Below are 25,556 nucleotides of genomic sequence, written 5' to 3' on the forward strand. Positions count from 1 at the left end.
CTCACTCCTCCAGAGTGATCGGTCCTCAAATCCCAAGGCCTCTCGTTAGGCCAAAATGCTGAGATCTCAACTAGCAAGCACTCACTTGCCCATCCTAGTGAGCACTCTGGGCCAAGACCTCACTCAACCCTTCCTTGGTTGGTGATTGAGTCTAGATGCTAAAGGACCTCACTACACCCTACCTGGTGTGTGATTGGGTCCAGATGCTAAAGAACCTCACTACACCCTTTCCTGGTGTGTGATTGGGTCCATACCTTACTCAACCCTTCCTAGTGAGTAATCGAGTCTCCTCCAAGAGGCACTCACTCTACCCTACCTGGTGAGCACTCTGGGCCTCTCAGACTATTCTCCGCATCGAGAGAATGTCCATCCGTGCTAATATTAAATCAACACTCCCTGTCAACAAGAGGGGTAATGTCCACAAACCCCAACTTGTCTCTAATGTACACGAACTTCTCTCTAGGCAACGACTTTGTCAAAATATTAGTTGTCTGCTCATTAGTGGAAATGTACTTGAGCCTTGTCGCTCATGGATGTAGTGGTACTTGATCTCAATATGCTTCGACCTGTCATGGAACACGAGATTCTCTCAAAGCTTCACACAACTTTGATTATTACAGTGTATCACGGTCGGTTCCAACTCATGGTCGAACAATCCTACAAACAACTGTCAAAGCCACATTGCTTCTGTACATGTTGTTGAATGGTGTTGTCATTGATGTCAACTTAGGTAATTGAACACTCTAAATATTTTTCTGGATTGCATCAGTTGGAAGCTCCAAAAGAAGAAGCCCTAAAAAACCCTAGAAGCCTCGCAATTGTTTGAATTTTTGAGGACAAGGATCAGTTAGGTTGCTCCTAATAACACCATCATTCGATGCTCCTCGATGAGCCGATTCCGATGGTATATGGCACGCAGTGAGATCCCTCACTGTTTGAGAGATATGTTTGTTCAAAGATGATGCACCCAAATTGTGGTCAAAAGCGCCAACCTAATTGATGATGTGACAACTTCTCTTTGGCTAAAATAAAGCTCAAAATCATAAGATCCTTTCTTATGAATTAAATTAAAAAAATTAATCATGGCAAAAACCTCTTGTGGAAGGTCTCAAAAAAAATTGTAAGTAATAATTACTTACTTGTTGGGGTTTCGAGACACCAAAACCTTGGTCCAAACCATTTAAAATTTGAATTTCATTTTAATTTCTCTCCTAAAATGTGAATCGACTCCCTCGAATAATGTCTTATTAACACTATATAAAGGCCTCAATTAATCTCATTAAAGCATGAATCTAATGCTCATCTTTGGCAAGTCAACTTGCGACCTTATGGAGGAAATCGAGTATCTGACGAGGAAGTCTTTTGTATGGGATTTTGGGTTATAATTGTGATTTTAAGGGATTCACTGGTTTGGCACAGGTCATGATTTGAAAGTTTGAAACATTTTCATCTCTCTTCTAGCTCACAACTGTGACGTGTATCATTCTCCTTGTGCAAGTATTGGTGTTCACAGTAACTGAAGGAAATTCAAGGTGGACTTAAGGGTTAATATATGTGGCCTCTCCTAGATTGTATCTATGACCTTTTGACTAATATCATTGCCCTAATCGCTGGAATATCTGAGGACTATTAAACAATTGAAGGCTTATACAACACGTGCTTTGAATTCTATGCATCAAATCCAGTGTGACTGTGGTTAGCATTTCAATTTGAAGTCTTTGATGTTCACAGGGCTGATTAAGCATGCACATTGAAAGTTTTGGAACAACAAATGTTGATTAAGTTTTATTTATTTGTGAGGCTAATCTGGGGTTATATGCTAAACCAAGAACAAACATTTTGGAGTATTCTCGTGTGGATCGTGGTTGGTGGTGAGTTTGATTCAACAACAACATGGAACAAATATTAAAGAAGTGAGAAAATGTGAATTAATTCTAGAGCGGCATAGAAGAACCATGACTGTGTATCTTAAACATCTAAACGGAAGTCTATGAGCAGATCGAGGCTGGTGTTTTGTTGACAAATCTGAGGCATAAATACGATTTTGATTGAAGACTGTTATGTTCTAAAATAACATAATTGTTCTCGTTGTTCGTTTACAAGTTTGGCATGCGATGTGGTGTTGTCCTTATGTGGATGGGTAATCTCTTGAGACGCTTGCAACAAGCGCTTTACACTTTAGCTTTGTTGAATGTATGGTTTTGTTTTGTTTGTTGTTCTCACCCGAAGTTTGATCACAATCGAAGTTTGTAACCAATTGTACAATGGATTATAAATCGATTATGTCGTATCCATGATTGGCAAAGGTCGAGTTCATATTCACGTGTGGACGGTTTAAGTTGGAGCATTTGCTGAGATGCTTATGCGCTAAATTGCATTGAAACGGATACAGATATGGGGTTTGAAACAGATATGGAAAATTTTCAAAAATTCTGGATACGATACGACAAGGAAACTGTATATATAATATATATACAAGAATTTCACATTGCCATTCATCTTTTAGAATCTAGATTCTATATCTAAAAATACATAATCGTCATCATGAATTCAACATAAACAAATCATCATCATCAATTCAACGTAAACATTGTCATCATCAATAGTGATTATTATAACATTCAACATATTATCATCATCATTAGTAATGTAATCAGAAATGCTACAACCTTTGTGCTTTCGGGTTGAACTCCTTCAAAGAACATGTCATGCATGGCAGATGGTATCTATCTTCCTTGCATGGCATTTAAAAGGCCCATGGGATCATTGGGATGTTCCGTCAAGACTTATTTGAACATTTCAATCTTCTCAACATCAACTTGGTCTCTTGACTATATGTAGGCCAAAGATTGGCTAGAGAAGATATGTTATATTAGAGGGATTTATGAAATCAAGAGCAAAATCAATGACAATTAATAAAACATTAACCAAACTGAAAATTAATCGCTCAAATAAATCTCTTTATGAAAACATTCATCAAACTCTTCTATTTGCATTTTTGAACATCTATCTTTTTCTGAGTAGTAATAATCCTTGATAAATATATGGAGTGTTGTTGTTTCTAAAGACTTAGAATAGACGTTATGAGACTGTGTTTATAGTGAGTTTATTTGCAAATCTGATTTCTTCATTTTAATTATTTATTTGTGTCTATAGAAATTTTCATGCTTTTTATCATTTTAAGGGTGGATTCTGATCACAATTTTCGTGGATCTGTTTCTGGAAATCCGAAAATGGATCCAAAAAAATTTAAAACCCTTAGAAACATATCCAATTCCAATTCCGAAGTTTCCAATTTTTTGAAACGACGCAAAAACGTTTTTACAGCATTTCGGACAAGGATCGTATCCGTTTCCATTTCGGAAACGAGGATCCGCATTTCCAACAAATTCTTCAAGCGTTTCCGGTAACTTAGCTTATGCGTATAGCTCATGGTCCCTGTGTGTATCAACATGTGCATGGAGAATTTACCTGTGAGTGAGTACAGTAGAGATCGAATATGATGCGATGTGCTCTTATGTGTTGTAATGTCTTGTCCTCTGCATTGATGTGTAAGGCGTAATCAGAGTCTTCGTTTTGGTGCAATTTTATGTTGACTATATTGTTTGAAGATCGCATACATTTGCTTGGGATAAATGTAGTGACTACTGAGATTTATGGAGCTGTAATGACTTTGAATTGAGTTGCTGCCACTAGCTAAGCTAGAGTTTTTGGTACATAGCTGATGTATTCTCTGTAAAAATCTTGCATATGCTGCTGTTGATATCATTATGGTGTTGAGGACAATTACCGCCATAGGTCTCCTATTGATGAAGGTTGAATTGCGCTATTGAAACTTGGAAGGTTGAATGAATATATGCATAAGGTGGATCTAAAGATCACTGTCCCTATGGAGAGTATGTAGCAAAGGCTTCGCTAGTCTAATAATACTATTGAATCATATCTTATACATGTCAGTTGAAGAGTGAGAAATAGAGGCCCATGTGATATTGTATGTGAGTACACTTCCATTAGGGTTTGGCAGAGGTATTGATGCCAGAATATTGATTGATGAATTGCCTTGGTTGAAGTAATGTATTGCTGCTAATTAAATGACCTTGATGAGAGTTGAGTTAAAGTCTATTCTTGTATGCTGCCACTATGATCTGCTATAGATATATGGCTATGGCCTTGATAAGAATTGATGTGTCTTGTATGTATTGAGTTAGGAGGCATTGAAAAGAAGTATATTGGCATCATTATGATAGAACTTGTAAAAGAATGTCATATTGATATATATGCCAAAATCACAGTGACCAAATTATGTTTTATGCTTGAGTTGAAGTAATTAGGGTTTTCTTTATAGTTAAAGAATGCATTATGGAGAGCATACTCATGTTGACAGGGTATGACTGAAACTACATTATTGATCACATTATTCTTGCTATTGAGATAGGGGTTGTATGTATATGTTGATTTGTAGCATGGTTACACAGAGGGTGGATTTGAGATGTGTGTGAATGTATATGGGGAGTTGATGTTGCTGAAATTGCTAGTGGACCTAACAGAGTTACTTATGCTACTAGAGTTTGTATAGAAGCTGATGACCTTGTGACAATGATAGTGATTGTAGTTGCAGGCTGTATGGTATAGGTTATAGATTGTATGATTGTAAGACTGACAATATATTGATGTGGAGATCCTGAGCATAAGCATATTTGATTGTTGATGTAGAGTTTGATGTTTGGTGCAGAAGCAAATCACACTAATGCTACGCTGTACAGTGCTTGTTGAACTAGGGTAATGTCAGCTGAAGGCTTGATGATAGGTAGATGACTTAACAACTTAACGAGTAGAGAAGATTGTTAACGAAGAGCAGAGAGAAGACAGAGTTGATCAACTAGGTTTTGGTGCAGAAGCAAATTTGATTGAAGCAGATTTAATTGACTAAAGCTCGTATTGCAGTTGTTTTGTATCACTAATATTGAGCACAGGGGGGTCCAGTCTGAAAATTGTGAAATATGGTCTGCCAGCTAATTAGGGTTGCAGGGTGGTGCGAGGCAGAGGAGTGGAGTCTCCTTCAGGTCGGAGCCTGAGAACACTTCAGGGTGACAAAGTGGTGCTAGCACAGGTTGAAGCCTGCACAGGGCATTGGAGCATCCTTCTAGTTGGAGCTGGTAAACAGGGTGTTGGAGCATCCTTCAGGTTGGAGGTTGTAAACTAGGTCATTGGAACGTCCTTCCAGTTGGAGCTAGTAAATCATGGTATTGGAGCATCCTTCAGGTTGGAGCTTGTAAACCACGGTGTTGGAGCCTCTCTCAATTGAAGTTGAAAATATTGATGTACATTTTATTGAAGACAAATAGTAAGAAGAATTTGATGGTTTGTCTCCCAGAAAGGTTTCCACTTAAAGATCTATTGTCTACTGTCTTGATGCTTGTGCATTGTTGAATGGTGTTATTTATTGTTCATGTGTTGTTGAATTATGTTGATCTAATTTTAATGATAATTAATGCCCTGAGAAGTTAAAAATACAATTTGAAGAGAAATACTGATTCACTCCCCTTTTAGTATTTCCAATGCATGCTTCATTTGTTGCAATATATTTTGCGTTTGTACTGCTGAGTGCAACAAATATCTGCTTCTTGTTCATTCAGGATATCATATCAGAGTCCAAGCTAAAGCATACCCCTGAAGTGCTCTTCCTATCATCAATATTTCCTACCCAGTCAACATCTGTATATCCCTTAAGTTATACATCCTTGTTTGCTACATATTTCAAGCCATAATTCACAGTACCACGTAGATATCTCAAAATGTGCTTCGCTGTAATCCAATCCTCAGGTCTTGGTTCAACTTGGAACTCACTGAAGGTGTTCACAACAAAGCAAATGCCTGGCCTAGTGTTAACCAAATACATTAATGAACCAATCAATCACCGATACATAGATGGATCTACCAAATTGGATTCAGAGCCTCTTAACTTTTTCAAGTTAGTCACCATGGGAGTAGCGATGGATTTGCAATCCATCTGTTATTAATGTAATTCATATAAAAATAATAAATTTAAATATAATACTCATAAATAATAATTAATTAACTAATGGTTAGTTAGCTAGTAATGAAGAGGCATGTCTTAGAGACATGACCATTCATGAAATGGCACTTGCCTAGGGTATATAAGCAGGCCCTCATTCTCATTTGTAATCATCTCATATCTAATGGACATTTACGTCTTTGAAGTATTTTAAAGATTTCCGCTACATATACGACTTTTGGTCATTACATTGGTATCGAAGCATTCATCTAAGTAGACAAACTTTGTTCGTAACATTGGTATCAGAGCCACGTTGGATGATCATGAGGCCTTTGGCTATCAACCTCTCGTCAACCTTGTTATTGTGTAATTGAAGCGTTTTGAACAGAGTTTGGAGATTCTCCATATCGCCATTTAGGCCTTTGGCCCCCACCTCCTCCCCCCCCAAAAAAAAGGCCTTTGGCCATTGACATTTCAATGATTCTTGTAAAAAAAATATAGTTCGATGTAAATTTTGAAGGAGAACATTCATATATATATATCTATATAAAGGTTCTACATTATTGATAAAAAGTGCATGATAAAGTCAAAAGAGAATCTTTCCAAATATCTTTAAAACTATACGTAAGAGAAGGAAGAGTAGATAATATTTTTTGTTTCTTCACTAAGTGGTTTACTAGCTCGTGGTTTTAGCAACCCATGGTAACTGCCCATGGTATTTTCAAGGTAAAAGAAGAACAAAAGGAATAGAAAATCTCTTTATGTGAATGGTAAGTTTTACTCTTTATGTGGAGAAAATTAACCGAGTCAAAGGCACATAAGTGGACATATATTTTATATTATACCCCAAAGAGGTGAATAGCCACGTTTCACTAGGGTTGTAACTTTTCAAAAAGAAAAAAAAGATTATAAATATATATAGAAAAAAAAGTTTATAAAAAAAATAAAAATAAAACAAAATAAAGTTAAAAAAGAAAAGGAAAGTTAAAAAAATTATAAAAAAGAAGAAGAGAGTTTAAGAAAAAAACAATTGTTGAGAATAAAAAAAATTATAAATAAAAAAAATAAAAAAATAAATTAAATTACCAAGGAAGGTTATCAAGTCAAGAAAAATGGAGCCTAATTAAAAAATAATGAAGGAAGTAGTCAAGATGAGTCCCACACCACAATCACTATTTTGGAATAAATGTCCAAGTTGTTTGGACAAAATTGGATATATTAAAAAAAAGTGCAATTTACGTTGTCCAAGGTGTGGAAGATTATTTAGTACAGAAGAACATCAAGACAATGAGCAGATACAAATAAAACGATTAAAGTAAGAAATCACAAAATTGAACAAAAGAACGAAGCATCAAAGAAAGATCTCGAAGATCGGTTTCATGAAAAACAGAAAACAACGAAGAAATTTGGCGTCTAAGGGACCACAATGAGAAATTACTTTCATAGATAAAAAAGTCCAAGGTTAAGAAACAAAGACTAAAACAAGAAAAAGAAAGTTCTGATAAGGAACTAAAGGAGAATCTATTAGAAAAAGAAAAAGAAAATTTGTGCCTAAAAACCCTTAATCAAAAATTATTAGAGCAAATAAAAATTTTAAAAGATAAAGAGAAAGATACTAAGGACAAAGTCAACGATTCAAAAAATGGCGAACTTTCATGTCTAAGGAATCATAACCAAGTCTTACTTACGCAAATAAAGAAGCTTAAAAGTGACAAGAAATCACTAAATGACAAGTTAGAACAACTTCAAGAAGTAGTATCGAAGTCTCCAGTCGTTTCAGTCCAAGTTGAAGATAAAGAAACAAATACCGATCCAGTCAAAATCGTAACTCAAGCAGAGGATAAACTTACTGAAGTGAAGACACATGCAGAAGTTGTAGTTCAAACGATGGACATTCCAAATGATGATTCAGTAGTCAACTCAACAACAACAACACCTGAAGGAAATTCGGAAACAACCACAAACATGATAAGGGAAAGTCCAACTAGAAGAACTATTTATTGACATCCGAATCACAAGAGTAGAATTTCCAATCAATCTATGTACCAGTATCACTCAAAACATAAATGACAAATTTATGTTACCAAGAATACTGAAGTTTGCAGAATCCAGTCCTACAATAACTATTCATCACAAATTTTTAGAGATCAGAGGATTCGACAGAAGATTAATCTAGGATGGTCTGATATGTTCTTATTACGACAATTTTGTCTATCACTCAAAGCATCATATCATCTTGTATTGATGAAGATGAAAGTTCAAAGACGAGAAGATATTCTCAGTAAGATTTGAGGACAAAGCTTCTTAAAGAGAGAGGCAATGGTATGAATATAATTCATATAAAAATAATAAATATAAATATAAATATAATAATAATAAATAATAATTAATTAACTAATGGTTAGTTAGTTAGTAATGAAGAGGCATGTCTTAGAGACATGGCCATTCATGAAAGGGCACTTGCTTAGGGTATACAAGCAAACCCTCATTCTCATTTGTAATCATCTCATATCTTACATCAATTCAATATATAATATTCAATATACAATTACATGTCTTATAATGGACATTTACGTCTTTGAAGTATTTTAAAGAATTCCACTGCATATACGACTTTTGATCATTACACCATCATGCTAAACTTCTGAAGAATCTCAATAACGTATGTTCCTTGTCCAAGGAAGACTTCGACAGGTTTTTGCCATACTTCCAGTCCCAAGTAATAATGCATCAAACCAAGATCCTTCATATCAAATTCAGAAGACAACTGTTTTTTACACTAAATGATGAGAGGCTCAACACCCATAAAAAATAAATCATCAACATATAATAATAGGATCACAGGTGCATTCTTTGCAACCTTAAAATAAAGGTTTGGATCGACATCGCTCTTGCTAAATCCCAGTCTCGTCATATAACTATCAATTTGGGCATACAAAGCTCTTGGAGCTTGCTTGAATCCATACAAGGCCTTCTTTAGCCTGCAAACATGAGATTCTTTTCCATGCACCTCAAAACGTTGACTATGTACACCTCTTCCTGAATTACACCATTGAGGAAAGCAGTCTTCACATCCATCTGATGTAGATTCCATTGCAACGAATCAACAAGAGAAATAATGGATCTAATGGGGGTGTACCTGGCAATAGGAGCAAAGGCCTCATCATAATCTCCTCCCTCTTTCTGGGAGAACCCTCTAGCCACGAATCGCACCTTGGACTTGTCAATACTTCCATTTGTAGCATGCTTGATCTTGTATATCCACTCGGAAGTCACCATTGACTTCCCTTCTGGCCTTGGCACAATCTCCCAGACATCATTCTTCATGATTAATTGGTATTCTCCATTCATAGCTTCCTTCCATACTTGTTGGTTAGCTGCGTCTTCATAAGTGGAAGGGTCTACATCAATAAGATTAGTCATTAGAGTTGGATATCTAGAAAACCTTCTAGGCTTCTTAATTTCTCTAGATGTGCCATCAGGAGCTATATGTCCTCCTCCTTCCAATGTAGATCTAAGCCACATGCTGGTCTCTTTCTATTTTTTGGAGTAACAACTGGTTCCATTGGTTGACGAGGCCCTTCTGGCTCTTTAGGACGTTCTATAGAACTTGAATGCTCTTCCTTTGAAGCCTCTTGCTTTACTTCATCATAGGAATCCATGGAAACTTCTTTAGACTTCCAATATGCAACTTTCTCATTGAAAGTGACATCCTAACTGACCTTAATCCTTCGGCGCTCTATAATGTAGACTCTATAGGCCTTTGATGACTCACTGGAACCAACAAACATGTTGGTCTCTTTCTAATTTTTGGAGTAACAACTGGTTCCATTGGTTGACAAGGCCCTTCTGGCTCTTTAGTACATTTTGTAAAACTTGAATGCTCTTCCTTCGAAGCTTCCTGCTTTACTTCATCATTGGAATCCATGGAAACTTCCTTAGACTTCCAATATGCAACTTTCTCATTGAAAGTGACGTCCTGACTGACCTTAATCCTTCGTTGCTCTATAATGTAGACTCTATAGGCTTTTGATGATTCACTGTAACCAACAAATATGCCTTTCTTTCCTGAAGGTTCAAGCTTGTTCCTTTTATCCTCAGGAACATGAATGTAGACTGGGCAAAAGATTCTCATATGGCCAACCTTTGGCTTTCATCTAGAGAACGCTTCTTCAAGAGTCATATCTTCCAAGATTAGGTGAGGACTCTATTTTGAATATATACAACTGTCAATGATGCTTCTCCCCATAAGAACGTCGACAAATCTTGATCATGCATCATGGCCTTGACAGATTCTTCAATGGACTTGTTCTTTTGTTTTGCTACCCCATTCTGTTGTGGATTATAGGGGACAATCAACTTCCTCTTAATCCTAGCTTTTTTACAGAAAGCAACAAGTTATTTCAAGGTGTACTCTCCTCCATTGTCAGATCTCAAGATCTTGATCTTCTTACTTGTTAAGTTTTCCACTTCAATTTTGAATTCATAAAACCTTATGAAGACTTCATAGAGAGAATTAATCAATAAATGTCACATAGTACAGTGAATCTCCAAGCAATCTCACAGGGATCAAACCACATACATCAAAGTGAATCAAATCTAAAACTTCTTTAGATCTATTGCCATTACTTGTAAATGGCTTCTTGATGTTCTTTTCAAGTTCACAACCTTTGCAAACACCTTCATGATCAATCTGCAATTTAGGGACACCTGAAACTATTTGATGCATTTCAGGTAATGCTCTATGGTGAAGGCGACCATATCTTCTATGCCATATCTCACTTGGATTGATTTCATCATGTACTAGGGCTTGAGCTAGTTGACTCACAAGCCTATACAATCTTCCTTCATGAATCCCAATAACCCTAGCATCATCTATACTAGAGCCCTTGGACCATACAAGTACTTTGCCATCCACAAAAGCTACTCTATCTCATTTATCTTCTAAACATTAAATAGATATTAGATTCTTTTTGAAACTTGGTACATATAGAACATTGCCGAGATGCATATTGTTACTAGATTCTAGCTCAATGGATGCCTTTCCAACTCCTTTGACTGCATAGCTGTGGTTGTCTCCAAGCTCTACCCTTTGGGACAACCTCTTTTCTGTCATGCTAGTATGATTTCCACGATAACCTGTCATATGTATTGATGCACCACTATCTACCAACCACATATCATCGTCATTTCCAATAGAACCTATTAGAGTAGAAAAGTAAAAGAAATCATTGTCACCTTTAGCCTTCTTTGGATGCTCATCTTCAACATCTGTTGCAGAAGCATGTTTTTTTCCTTTTCTCTTTTTGTTGTTATCCATCTTAGGACAATGTCTCTTAAATTGTCCAAATTTCTAACAACCATAACATTGAATCTTTGAAATGTCCATATTTCTTTGGGAAGGAGATAACCTCCTTCTTGACTTCTTGTGTTGAGAGCCAAGCTTCTTTCCTTTGTTCTTGAAGCGCGCTGCAAGTGCTTGAGAAGCTTCTTTCTTTCTATCTCTTAATATAAGCCTTGATTCTTCTTGAGGACAAGAGGCCCACTATTCTTCAAACGAGGGAGTTTCCTTCCTGCTACTTATACCTGCTGCAAGTGCATCCCATGATCTAGGTAGACCATGAGTGTTGTAGTCACAAGCCCTTGATTAGAAACAATTTCTCCAATTGCTTGAATTTGGTCTTTTATTTGAGAAATCCTTACGAAATATGAAGCTACGGTGTCATCGTTCGTTATCATTACATCATGAAGTTCATTCTTCAAGCTCATGGCTTGACCAACATTCTTGATAGTAAATAGATTTGTTAGGGCATCATACATTTTCTTGAAAGTATCAAGCTTTACAATATAGGGGATGAGATGATCTCTGATGGAGTCCACAATAAGACTCATGGTAGTGATGCCATCCTCCTTAAACTACTCCTTTCTTGCAACATCCGCTGGTTCTATAATTTTCGCTCTCACAATATCCAAGACTTTGTTCTTTGCAAGAATAAGGTCAATCCTAAGTTTCCAAGCTTTAAAGTTTGAGGCTCCTTCCAAATTGTTCTCAAATTTCATAGAAGAAGCCATGGATGCAAATCAAGGACTTCACAATAGTGATCTCAATGTAGGGTTTCTTCAAAGGTGATCTCAATATTCCTTCCTTCACCAAAGCTCTAAGACCATGTTGATTTTCTAAGTGCAATAGAGATTAGCACAATATTTTTGAAATGCTAATAATTACTTTTGATGTATATCTTCTTTTAAATGATTCTAATATATCATTAAGCATTTATACTTCAGTAATTAAACTATACAATAAAAGTGGAACGATAGAGATCATAATGCACAAAGAGAAGACAAGATTTATTGTAGGAAAAACCACCAAGGGGAAAAACCCAACAACCTTTTAAATAGAGAAATTCTTTTGTTCAACAAGAGACACACCTAGACCTTTGGTCAAACCTGGTCAACCCCTCGATGTCATGCCTCCCAATTTGATCTAGAATTTTGGCCCTCATGCAATTGCCATTTACCCTAGAATTTCGGCCCCTGCAATTTCCTAGAATTTCAGCTCCCCTGCAACAACTACCCAAAAAATCTGCGATTTAGAAGAGAATGAAACTATCCACATGTGCAAGTTTGAGAGAGAGAGAAAGAGATGCAATTCACCTTCTTTTTCTTCCTCCTTGTCCTTCTTGATCTTTGTTGAGATGCCCAAAAAAATGTCTTCTTGAGGAAGTGCAAATTAGTGCCAAGAGAATGAGGCCGAGCTGCCTTTATATAGTGATTTGTTGGGTTGAACGGGTGTGTCCTTTGCCCTGGGTCAAGTTGACAAACTTGGAGCCAAAAAAAATTTCAATTTCAAAATTCAAATTTTTTTCTTTTAAAAGTCGTAATGGGACTTTGACTAAAAACAAATATTTCTTTTGACTCTAGCATTTAAATATGCTTTATAATAATCAATATAGATACATCAAGTGGCCAAATATATGTTATGAAGACCGACCATAGTTACAAATGTCAACAAGAAGGAGAAGATGGGAGTTTATCAAGTAGTTCTTAGAAAATGCCAAAACAATTTTACAAGATATTTCAAGATGCAAATACAGATGAGATACAACAAGGAAAGGGGGGAACAAGGTCAAGGTTGCAACATTAGGTAAACTTTACTTAATTGAGTGAAGTGTTAGCTTTTGGGGTTACTCCAAAATTGTGTTTTCCTAGCTAGATGAGTTCTAGCTTTGCTAGTCCCTTGGAGATGCTTGATGGGACATATGCATATTTCAATTTAGGTTGATGCTTCACGTTGGTTAGAGTGCGAACGCCTCCTCACACTTATTGAGGAGAATGCTATCTTAAGTCAGGATGATGAGTAAATCATTAGATCCATAGAATGGGGGAGTTTGTCACTTGATTAAGGGAAATACCTACCTATGAGAAGTGTTAGGAAATTGGAGGAGGGAACTTAACCCTAAGAGCAAGGGACCATGTGACATATGCCTTGGAGGTTGGACACTTAGATTGAGGATGCTTGGGTTGAGGGGCATACTTCATGGAGGTTGGTTGTGGACTTGAACTTACATGTTGAGGAGCATTAGATACCAGTGTGATTAGAACCAGATTGGAAGTGGTGGAATTGGTTTGTTTGATCGATTTGGAGGCAAAATGGGTATGAAATCAATCGGTTCTATATGATATTGTATGACACCACTAAGGGCCCACAAAACTCAAACCTATAAACAAAAACTATAATTTATGAGTGGGGCAACCTAATGCTCAACTCTAGGGCCCTACTGATGCTATATAATTAATCATAAGTAAAAGTGTCATTCTCCTTTATCCTTCATTTTCATCCTTAAATTTTTAACATTAACATTAATTGTTTCAGGATGTTTGAGAGTGTGGTTCCAACCTCATTGGATTTCATATGGAGAAAGTAGAATCTTAGATCCCATTCAAAATTTAATAGACTTAATAGTTTTTAGGATTTCATGATGGATAGGATTCCGATGTTTCATTGGATTCTGTCATGTGTGAGGGAATGGAATTAGCATTTAATCAAGATCACCAAGTTGTCTATGTGCCTCAATATTATTTTTGAACTCCTCTATCATAACCCTTGTAAAAATGTACCTTTTGTTCAAGAAAAATGATTGATTTGGCATATTAAACTTTTTCTATCTTATTTTAATGCTTAGACAATGATATTGATGATGAGGATCCTAATATAGGAAATGATTTTGATGAAATGTAGTTATTTGCTGTAGCATGTTTTTTTTTGGACTCTAGAGGCTATTTAGAGACTCTTTGTTGATGCATTTTTGATTCAAAGATGGATTGTAGTTAATGCTATTTTGGTTATATGCTCTCTCTCTCTCTCTCTCTATATATATATATATATATATATGAGAAACTTGTAGAAATTTCTCATTTCCCACCCTGGTTTTTAGTTTCACCTTATTTCTCCAAAACAGTTAAATGCCCTTTCCCATATCCATACATTCAACAACAAGAAAATAAATTTTGTTGAAAACACAAATTCTGGAAATATAATAGAATGCTGAAAATGCAGAAATAAATATCAGCACATACAAACAGCCATTTAACACATTTAAACACAATGATTTTTGGTCAAGGTGACCCTGGAAAAATCCCCTACAACTCTTGGGGAAAACTAGTTCGAAAGCTCCTTCTTATTTCTAGAAAATGCTTTTACAGTAAGAGAAATATTCAGCAAAAAAAAATCAGCAAGCAAACTTTTACAACTTATCTCGTTTTCCGTGCCTCACAGCCAATTGAAAAACTTGAAAACAGCAAAACAGAACAGCGATAAATGTTGTATGGCCTCCTCGATTTTTGTGCCCAAATTTCAGCCTTAAATGCTGCTGTACAAACTGTCTAGAAAAGTGTGCATGCTGTCATAAATGCTGCTGTACAGTTTTCCTCGATTTCTGTGCAGAAAACAACAGTACGACTGTATGGATTTCTGCCTAGAAAAGTGTGCCAAGGTACAACCACTTGCTGTATGGCCTCCCCTGAAAAATGTGCCAGCAAACTTCAGATTTTCTGCTCCTCGATTTCTGTGCTAAGTTGTTGTACAACCTCCTTAGAATCTGAACCAAAACTGCTGTACAACCTTTCTAGAAAATCGTGCCCAAAACCTGCCTTTCACTGTGTGCTAACTCCGCTGTACGGACTTGCTGAAATGCTACCTTGGAATGTGTGTCAAGCTGCTGCCTCCTTCTCACTGTCTAGAAATCTCCCTTGCTCTTTTGCTCTTCTTCTCTCAATTTGCTCATGAAAGAATGAATGACCTTTTCCTCCTTTCCCTCCTTTAATCTAACCCTAAGTGCCTTTTGGGGAATCCCTAAATCCAATGGCTGAAATAGATTGAGATCTAGGGCTGAGATTAAATGCTCATTTAAATATCACTTTCTATTTTTTGATTCACCCCACTTTAATAAAGACCCACTTAGTCATTTATTTCCAAAGTCACCTTTCCTTCCTAATTTTACATTGACTTTATTAAAGTTACTTTAAAATTAGACTTTAGTAACTTTATCACTTAAAGTCACTTTTAAATTAAATTTGACTCTATAAAAATTATAAAGTCACTTTAGGAGAAAAATTAAATTCTTTTGGACACTTTTCCCTAGGCCAAAGATCAAAGCCTTAGGGAACCACCTGTCCTCCGGTACCAAATTTCAACACTCCCTCTTACCAAGGAAGGTGTTCCTCACCACACCCATTTTGTCTCTAAAATAGACATGCTTGCCTCGTGGTAAGGCTTTGGTAAGAATATATGCAACCTGCTCATCAGTGGGAATATACTCAAACTTCACAACTCCCTTCTGAACATAGTCTCTGATGAAATGATATTTGACCCCGATATGCTTTGACCTGTCATGAAATACTGGATTTTCCATGAGTTTAATGCAACTATGATTATCACAGTAAATCACTGAAGGTCTCAACGATTGACCAAATAAGCCAAACAACATCTTGCGAAGCCAGATGGCCTCACAACTAGCTAGACTGGCTGCCATATACTCTTCTTCTACTGAACTCAATGCTACTGACTGTTGTTTCCGGCTGAACCATGACACTACTGCCGAACCCAACCCAAAACAGCACCCTGAAGTGTTCTTCCTATCAGAAGCACAACCTGCCCAATCAGAATCAGTATAACCTACCAATCTCACTCCATCCCCTTGCCTGTAGTCCAGACCATAATCCACTGTCCCCTGCAAGTACCGCAAAATGTGTTTTGCAGCCACCCAGTGAACCTTCCCAGGCTCACACATAAACTGACTCATCGTGTTGACTGCAAAACAAATATCTGGTCTAGTGTTGACCAAATACATCAAGGAACCAATCAGTTGCCTGTACAATGTGGGATCCACCAACTCGGAATCCGAAGCATGAAGCTTCTTCTAGTTGGTGATCATCGGCATCGACATGGGTTTACTATCCTCCATGTAGAATCTGCCAAGGATGTCCACAATATACTTCCCCTGCCCCAGGAAAAAATGCCCCTCCTCCTGCCACACCTCCAAACCCAAAAAGTAATGCATCAAGCCGATGTCCTTCATCTCAAACTCCGCCGCAAGATCTCTCTTGCAGTGCTCTATGAGTCTGTCTGCACCTGTAATGACCAAGTCATCCACATACAACACCAGAATGAGAGGCTCCTCACCTATCACAATATAGTAAAGGTTCGGATCTGCCTCACTCTTTGTGAAACCCATCCCCTGCAAGTATGTATCTATCTTGGAGTACCAAGCTCTGGGAGATTGCTTCAGGCCATAAAGGGCCTTCTTCAGTCTGCACATATGGGACTCCTTCCCATGCACCTCAAAGCCTTGTGGCTGCTCAATGTACACCTCCTATATGAAGCCATTGAGAAATGCAGTCTTCACATCCATCTGGTGGATCTTTCAACCCATCTCTGCTGCTATCGATATAATGGAGCGGATCGAAGTATATCGAGCCACAGGAGCGAAGGTCTCCACATAATCAACTCCCTCTACCTGGGAGAACCCTCTAGCCACAAACCTCGCTTTGAATTTCTCAATGCTGCCATCTGCAGCATGCTTTACCTTGTAAAGCCATCTGGAAGTAACCACAGATTTGCCCTCAGGCCTCGACACCACCTCCCAAACATCATTCTTCATGATAGAAGAATACTCCTCCTGCATGGCCTCTCTCCAGACCTGTTGGCCAGCTACCTCCTCATAGCTAGAAGGCTCAAAGTCAAGGATTCTGGTAGCCATTCCCATATAACTACAAAACCTCTCAGGTGGTCTACTCTCTCTGACCAGTCTCTTAAGCTCAGCAACAGATGTGGCATCTCTCAAGGTGTCCTGAAGCCACTTGGGCTTCCTCTTCCCTGAGCGTACTTCTCCCATTGGAGAATGAAACTCCTCCTCCTCATCATCATCAGGAGCCTGAACTCCGGATTGTCTGTCTGTTGTCCTCTTACCTGCACCTGAACCTGTAGAAACTGAGGTACCGTGTGAACTGTCCATCAGTGGACTCCCTAGTGAACTGCTCTGTGGACTGCTCCGCATGCTGCCCAGAGCACCACCCCTCTGGCTCGGCGAGCCACTGCTCACTGACGGACCTGACATCCTCATAGATGTACCTCCGGATCCTCCTGATCCCTGCCCACTGGATTCTTGCGACTGACTCAACTGCTGTTGAGGGTCTGGCCAATCCAGATACTCTAACTCCCGTGACCTCCTAAAGGCCCTATCCTCCTCGATCTTCACATGCCACCTGACAACAAATTTCCTCTGTGCAGGAATGTAAATCGGAGAGGCCTTTGAGGTCTCACTATAGCCCACAAAGATACCCTTCTCTGCGGTGGGCTCTAGTTTGGTCCTCTTCTCCTTGGGTATGTAGGAGTATGTAATGCACCCAAAGATACGATGACCAATATTAGGCTTCTTCCCAGAAAAAGCCTCCTCCGGAGTCATGTGCTCCAAGGCACGATGCGGACTCCTGTTCTGCAAATAAACAACTGTGTTGCAGGCCTCTGCCCACAAGAACAATGGCAACCCTTGATCATGTAACATGGCTTTGGCAGCCCCTCCGATGGATCTGTTCTTCCTCTTCGCAACCCCGTTCTGCTGGGGGTTGTAAGGAACAGTGAACTCCGTCCTAATGCCTGCCTCCGCACAATAGTCAACAAACTCTCTAAGGGTGTACTCTCTCCCATTGTCCGACCTCAGGGACTTGATCTTCCGACCTGTCTGTGTCTCCACAAGAGCTCTAAACTCCTGAAACTGCTTGAAGACCTCACTCTTGGTCTTCAAGAAATAAATCCAGGTCCTCCTGGAGTGATCATCAATGAATAAAACATTGTGCTCATATCCACTCAAGGAAACATGAGACATCCGACCGCTCACATCTGAATGAATCAAATCAAGTATCCCAGTTGCTCTGCTGTCACTGCTGGGAAAAGGGGATTTGGCAAACTTGCTCATCGCACATCCCCTGCAAGTATCAAAGTGATCAATATTGAAATCTGGCACACCTGTAGTGATCTCCCGCAAGGTCCTCAAGGCTCCATGATACATATGCCCCATCTTGCGGTGCCAAATCTCACACAGCTCAGAACTGCTAGCTCTGCTGTCAGTACTACTGCTCAATGCCAAAAGGGACTGGAATGCAAACTTGTACACCTTTGCATGGCGTACACCTATCACTCTAGCTGAATCAGCTGGAGTGCCCCTAGGATACATCAACACCTGTCCTCCCCTTAACAGTACCTCATATCCTCTGTCCTCCAAGGCTGAGATGGATATGAGGTTCTTCCTCATCCCTGGCACATAAAGAACATCTGACACCTTCAAGGGAGGTTTGGACTCCCTCTGAAATGTCAGTGTCCCCACACTGACTGCTCTAACAACTCTGTCATCACCGAGTACTACCTCTATATCAGTGCCACTCTCTGAAAGCTCTGAGAAGTACTCACAGACTCTTGTCATGTGACGTGAAGCCCCACTGTCCACATACTAGATACCCGAAGATGCTCCGTTAATCGAGTGAAAAGCATGCTCCCTCTAAACCTGTGTGGCAGGTGATCCTGCACTAGAGGACTCACACGCAGTGAACCCAAACTCCCGGTCAAAACGATCTGCAAAGTCCTCAACCTCCGCTGAAGCTGCCAAGCTCTGGTTCTTCCCTTTTTTCTTCTTCTTCTCCGTACACACAACTGCATAGTGTCCCATCTTTTGGCAATTCCAACACTTCACCTTGGAATAGTCCTTCTGTGTGTTACCCTATTTACCTTTACCTTTGCCTTTGCCCCCACCATTGCTTGTGGAAGCCCTCTTCTTCCCTTTGCCTTTCTTGCCTCCTGCCAAGAGTGCTACATCCTCATCCTGCTCAACTGGCTTGGCTGCCCCAAGCTGACCTTTCCTGATCTCTGTCTGAATGCAATCATCCCAAAACCTCTCCCATGTGGGAAGGGTCTCACGTGCACAAACCCCATCAGCAAAGTTCATCCATGAACGGGGGAGGCCATTCACTGCAATCCGCACCAACTCAGTGGGTGGAATGACCTCTCCAACTGCTGCCAACTCATCTCTCACATTAGTAATCTTTGTGAGATATCCAGCTGCACTATCATTACCCATCTTAATGGTCTTCAGCTTCTCCTTCAGGACCATTTTCCGGTTCTCATTGGTACTCTGGTAGAGATTGGACAATGCTGTCCACATCTCATGGGCATTTCTCTTTCCTCTCACATGAGGAATGCAATGGTCTTTGACTCCTAGAATCAGTCTCTTACCCTTGTTGTTTTTTCTATTATAAGCAGCCAACTGAGTAGCATCAGTAGGCGCAACAACAGGGTTCTATGTGGTATGTACTATGCACCATAATGTCCCAGACTTCTGCCTACTCAAAGATACTTTGCATTCTCTCCTTCCAAACGTTGTAATTGGTATGCCCATCCAACCTATCCTCCACCCTGAATCCCAATGACATCCTGCTGTCCTAAAACTGAAAAATAGCACTGCTATAGTAAAGAAAAAAACTGTTGTTTGTGAAAAATCAGCTTGCTGGAATTTTCTGAGTGAAAAATCAGCAGACTGTATTTCCTCCTTGCTGTCCCAAGCTGCACTTCAGCACTCAAGCTCTGATACCATGTAGAAATTTCTCATTTCCCACCCCGGTTTTTAGTTTCACCTTATTTCTCCAAAATAGTTAAATGCCCTTTCCCATATCCATACATTCAACAACAGGAAAATAAATTTTGCTGAAAACACAAATTCTGGAAATATAACAGAATGCTGAAAATGCAGAAATAAATATCAGCACATACAAACAACCATTTAACACATTTAAACACAGTGATTTTTGGTCAAGGTGACCCTGGAAAAACCCCCTACAACTCTTGGGGAAAACCAGTTCGAAAGCCCCTTCTTATTTCTGGAAAATGCTTTTACAGTAAGAGAAATATTCAGCAAAAAAAAAATCAGCAAGCAAACTTTTACAACTTATCTCGTTATCCGTGCCTCACAGCCAACTGAAAAACTTGCAAACAACAAAACAGAACAACAATAAATGTTGTACGGCTTCCTCGATTTTTGTGCCCAAATTTCAGCCTTAAATGCTATTGTACGAACTGTCTAGAAAAGCATGCATGCTGTCATGAATGCTGCTGTACAGTTTTCCTCGATTTCTGTGCAGAAAACAACAGTACGGTTGTACGGATTTCTACCTAGAAAAGCGTGCCAAGGTACAACCACTTGCTGTATGGTCTCCCTTGAAAAATGTGCCAGCAAACTTCAGATTTTCTGCTCCTCGATTTTTGTGCTAACTTGCTGTACAGCCTCCTTGGAATCTAAACCAAAACTGCTGTCAGCCTTTCTAGAAAATCATGCCCAAAACCTGCGTTTTACTGTGTGCTAACTCCGCTGTAAGGACTTGCTGAAACGCTGCCTTGGAATGTGCGCCAAGTTGCTGCCTCCTTCTCCTCACTGTCCAAAAATCTCCCTTGCTCTCTTGCTCTCCTTCTCTCAATCTGCTCATGAAAGAATGAATGACCTTTTCTTCCTTTCCTTCCTTTAATCTAACCCTAAGTGACTTTTGGGGAATCCCTAAATCTAATGGCTGAAATAGATTGAGATCTAGGACTGAGATTAAATGCTCATTTAAATCTCACTTTCTATTTTTTAATTCACCCCACTTTAATAAAGACCCACTTAGTCATTTATTTCCAAAGTCACTTTTCCTTTCTAATTTTACATTGACTTTCTTAAAGTCACTTTAAAATTAGACTTTGGTAACTTTATCACTTAAAGTCACTTTTAAATTAGATTTGACTTTATAAAAATTATAAAGTCACTTTAGGAGAAAAATTAAATTCTTTTGGACACTTTTCCCTAGGCCAAAGTTCAAAGCCTTAGGGAACCACCTGTCCTCCGGTACGAAATTTCAACAAAACTTTGCATATTTGTGTATAATGGTTTGGATTTATATGCATGCACATGAATATACATGTTTTGTTTTTCCAAAATTTCAATATTTTATGTATTTTTTGGTTGACTGGATTTTTTATCTAGCTTCTTTTGCTCTTCTTCCTTCTTCGGGTTTCGATCCAATTCACATTTTTGGAGTCGATCTATTTGATGACCAGTCTAGTTCCGAGGACATTGATGGGCACACGAGGACATGTGGCACATAGCTAGAGGAGAAACACCTACCATGAGGACACTGATGGGCACACGAGGACATGTGGCACATAGCTAGAGGAGAAACACCTACCATGAGGACACTTGGACAATGGACCACCATGGAAGAGGGAGCATTGGGCTAACAACTTGTTGGAGACGACAACATCATAAAGGAGTGTTGTTGAATTCAAGGAGGATCATGCTTGGAGGGCACACCACTTTGGGGTTTTGTAAATCCCTAGTATGACAGTTGTCAGCATTGTATTATATAGCGCTCCATGTGTGGTTGTGTTTCGGTTAGTTGTATGGACCTAAGTTCATGTTTTATGTTGGCCTCCCTTACCTATTCTATATAAAGGAAGGAGAGAACCTTTGTCCTAACATATCATTGATGTACTCTTTATTCTATCTTTGTAATTGTCTTGGAGAAGTCCTTAGGGGGGGCAATACTTAGGGTTTGTGACATAAGCTTAGGAGAAGACATGAAGAAGAGAGAGCACTTGAATGTTTTTGGAGAGTTTTTTGTTGTGAGATGGGAGATGATGTTAGGGTTTGTGGTATGAAATAAAACCCTAGAGGAGAACATAGTGCATGAGGAGTTGATGGTTTGTCTTGTAGAAGTGGTGGTTTTAGTAGTGAAGTAAGAGGAGGTAGCACTATGGCTCCAACCCTTGAAAAGACATGTAGAAAGAGCTAATTCCTTATTACAATTTGCAACCTTGTTCTTTTGTGATGCATGGTGGCTAGGGCAAGATCATGGAGAGCCTAGCTTGCTTAGTTTGAGCTTGGTGTGATACCTTGCTTGGAAGAAGACTTGTTTATTGTAATCTTCATGTTCCATGGAGCTCTTGTTTTTATTTTTATTTTGCTATAACAGTTGAAGACCTAGGATTTGAGGACTCAAACAATAGGATGGCTCCAACCCTAGAGAATACATGTAGAAAGAGCTAATTCCTTATTGCAGCCTTGTTCTTTTGTGATGGAGAGCCTAGCTTTCTTAGTTTTGAGCTTGGTGTGATACCTTGCTTGGAAGGAGACTTGTTTATTGTAATCTTCATGTTCCATGGAGCTCTTGGTTCTTTTATGTTGCTACAACAATTGAAGACCTAGGATTTGAGGACTAAAAGAATAGGATGCACATGTAGAGTTTGAAGGCTAGCAATAGATTGTCTTGTAGGCCATGTACTTATGTGACGCAATATGGCTAGTGCTTGTATTCCCTAGGGAAGACAAGAGCACACGTGTGGAACAAAGCTTGTGTGAAATAAGCTTGGTAAAAATTTGAGGGTGGATTTGTTGATGTGTATTCTAGCTAGTTGAGGACTTTGGTAAGGTCACTAACTTTGGATGGGAGTGATTGCTACCTTGGAGGAGTTGGTGGATAGGGTTTTTTTTATGGCTTCCTTAGTTACTTTGGAGTTTGGCATGTGTCACTTTCGAGTTGGAGTTAGAGGAACAAGATTAATGAAACTTGCTTGATACAAATACAATGCCACTATATGTCATTTCCAAGTGCAATGATGTAATAAGATCTCTTATTTTCCATGTCTTCATATATTCTCAGACTTCAGTATATTGTTCAATACTATTTGAAGTATACAAATTCCAAAATTGACCATGTCAATAGATGCCTTGCAATGGATTTCAAATGCTAATTAAATTTTCTTTGAGAATACCCCTATGCTAGTAAAATAAGGTAAGACAATTATATCAATATCTAAGAAATGAACACAAAAGTAGTTGAATTGGATTGTTGAGTACAATAGTGTTGATAAAATGTGGGGGTGCAGATCTAGAGAGTAGTAATCTATACAAAGTGAGTTTTTGTCTGGGATGTCCTAGAGTTGATCTGGTCATCGGCTTAATGGGATTTGTGTCTGAAGTGATTTGGGTCTTCATTGGTTATTTGCTATAGGACAATGTGGAAGGAGGAGGTGATCCTCCTAATTCCCTAGCACCTCTTTCATGAAGTGGACATTAAAGACTTGGGCATGAATGTCTCTAGATAGATAAGGTCAGTTACGTTTATTAAGGTCGAACAAATGACCAAAAGTAGGTCAATGGCATTTGCTTAGTTCAATTTTATCGCTACAAAATGGGATTGCTAAGGCCACTCCTATAAAAGTAAAAGCAAAAGATTAGCCACTATAAGATCTAAGCTCTATTGGTTCAAAGGCATTGTGAAATGCAGTGCATTGGAAGAGGGTACAAGGGAAAGAGCCTCATAGCTCCAAGTGTCTACCATTTGAAGTAGTAGTGGGTGATTTTTCTCCTTTGAAGTATTGATTGTCAAATGTGCACCTCTCCTATTGTCCAAGATTGAAGAGAAGAAACTCAAGATAGAGGACAAGCTTGAAGAACTGGTGCTGGTCTCAAAAAGGAATCTGTATCTAGAAGAGGAGACACATTGTTGGGATTAGAAGGAGGTGGATTGCATATTAGTTCTGCGTAAACCATTTCGAGATCGAAGTTGGCAACTTGATATGGGTCTTGTTGGTGGGGGCTAGACAACTCCTCAGGATTCGATATATTTGGGAGCTGTAATTGTATATCTCTTTGCTTGCCTCTTGGTGCCCATGTACACTAGGAGCACAAAAAAGAACGATGATATCCTCTTAGTATCTGATTGTGGGGATGTCCAAAGGATGTAAGCTCCAAGTTTGAGGACCTTTCTCACATATAAATCTTGGTATCTCTACTTTGGGTTTCAGAAGAATATAGACAGGGAATTGAGGCTTCTAAACAAATATTAGAATTGTCCTTGTACCTGATAATACCGGGTGCTTTTGAAGTAATGTACTCCTCTATCTCGGTTTCCTATCTGTGGAAAAGTCAACAACATAATATGTCTTCTGATAGAATCCAATGCTCAACTTCCACTCAAAGTTAATGAGATCCGGCCAGAAATTGGCTCAAGGGATATTGAACCCATGCATGCAATGCTGATGCATGTAAGGAGGCTGAACAATGACGCCACCCCTTAGGTCCATTAAGTGTTCTTTGTAACAGGCCATCTTGGACTTCAACTCCTGTGGAAGGGTGGTCCAAGGGCCTTGGATATATTTCTTATAGATATCGTCCATGATAATCTTGTATGTGGAGGATATATGAAAACATAGGATTACATGAAAACCCAAAAGAAATCAAGAAAAGGTTCAAAGGGCACTGAACAAATTCCATTATCATCATTGATGATATTTGTAATACTTGCACAAGTAAAGGGACCAAAGACATCATCAAGGAAGACTAGTAGTCCACCTATGTGTTCAATGGGATGGCCAAGATTGAAGGTGGGGCAAATATTAGTCCCATATTAGTCATTATGATGCACTTTGTCTAGACTCTTGAGTATTTGCCATTAATGAGTTATACATGTGGTTAATGGGATAATTATTATGTGGGTTGTGAGTTAAGTCACGAGGTCATCATTATGAATATATCATTACAAAATTCTAATTAGGTGGGTGAATGGTTGTGTCCTCAACCATTGTGTATGTCAACCATTAGAAATTTAATTTCTTTTTATGTAAAGGCATCCGTTCATATTGATTTGAGTTATCATCATTTGTGACATGCCATTTGTCCCAGAATGTTGCTGCAATTGGTCCTCCTCTCCATTTTAATTAAGTCCTGCAAACATGCTATTTCTTTCAACTCTGTTTCCTTGTTACTGTAAATCTGCAATTTGGGGTGGAATCGACATTTAGTACACTTGAATTTTATGTTCCTATAAATATAATGATGTAAAGGTTATTGTGCCATCATTGATTATTCATTTTATATTAAAAAAAATTCTTCCAAGGTTTGCCTTATTTCACATATTGTTGATGTAATATATACTCAAAATTGCACTTACAGAATTGGGAACG

The 25,556-nt window shown here is 38.6% G+C and overlaps 1 protein-coding gene across 2 annotated transcripts in view; it reads left to right on the forward strand.

Annotated features, from left to right (window-relative positions):
• GC5 (golgin Putative 5) overlaps nt 1-25,556 on the forward strand; it is a 237,316-nt gene that overhangs the window by 169,317 nt on the left and 42,443 nt on the right. The gene's annotated exons all lie outside the window — the stretch shown is intronic.

Source organism: Pinus tabuliformis, chromosome 6 (genome assembly GCF_031772625.1).
Source record: "Pinus tabuliformis cultivar Carrire ecotype Pingquan chromosome 6, CPIR1, whole genome shotgun sequence".
NCBI classification, from domain to species: Eukaryota; Viridiplantae; Streptophyta; class Pinopsida; order Pinales; family Pinaceae; genus Pinus; species Pinus tabuliformis.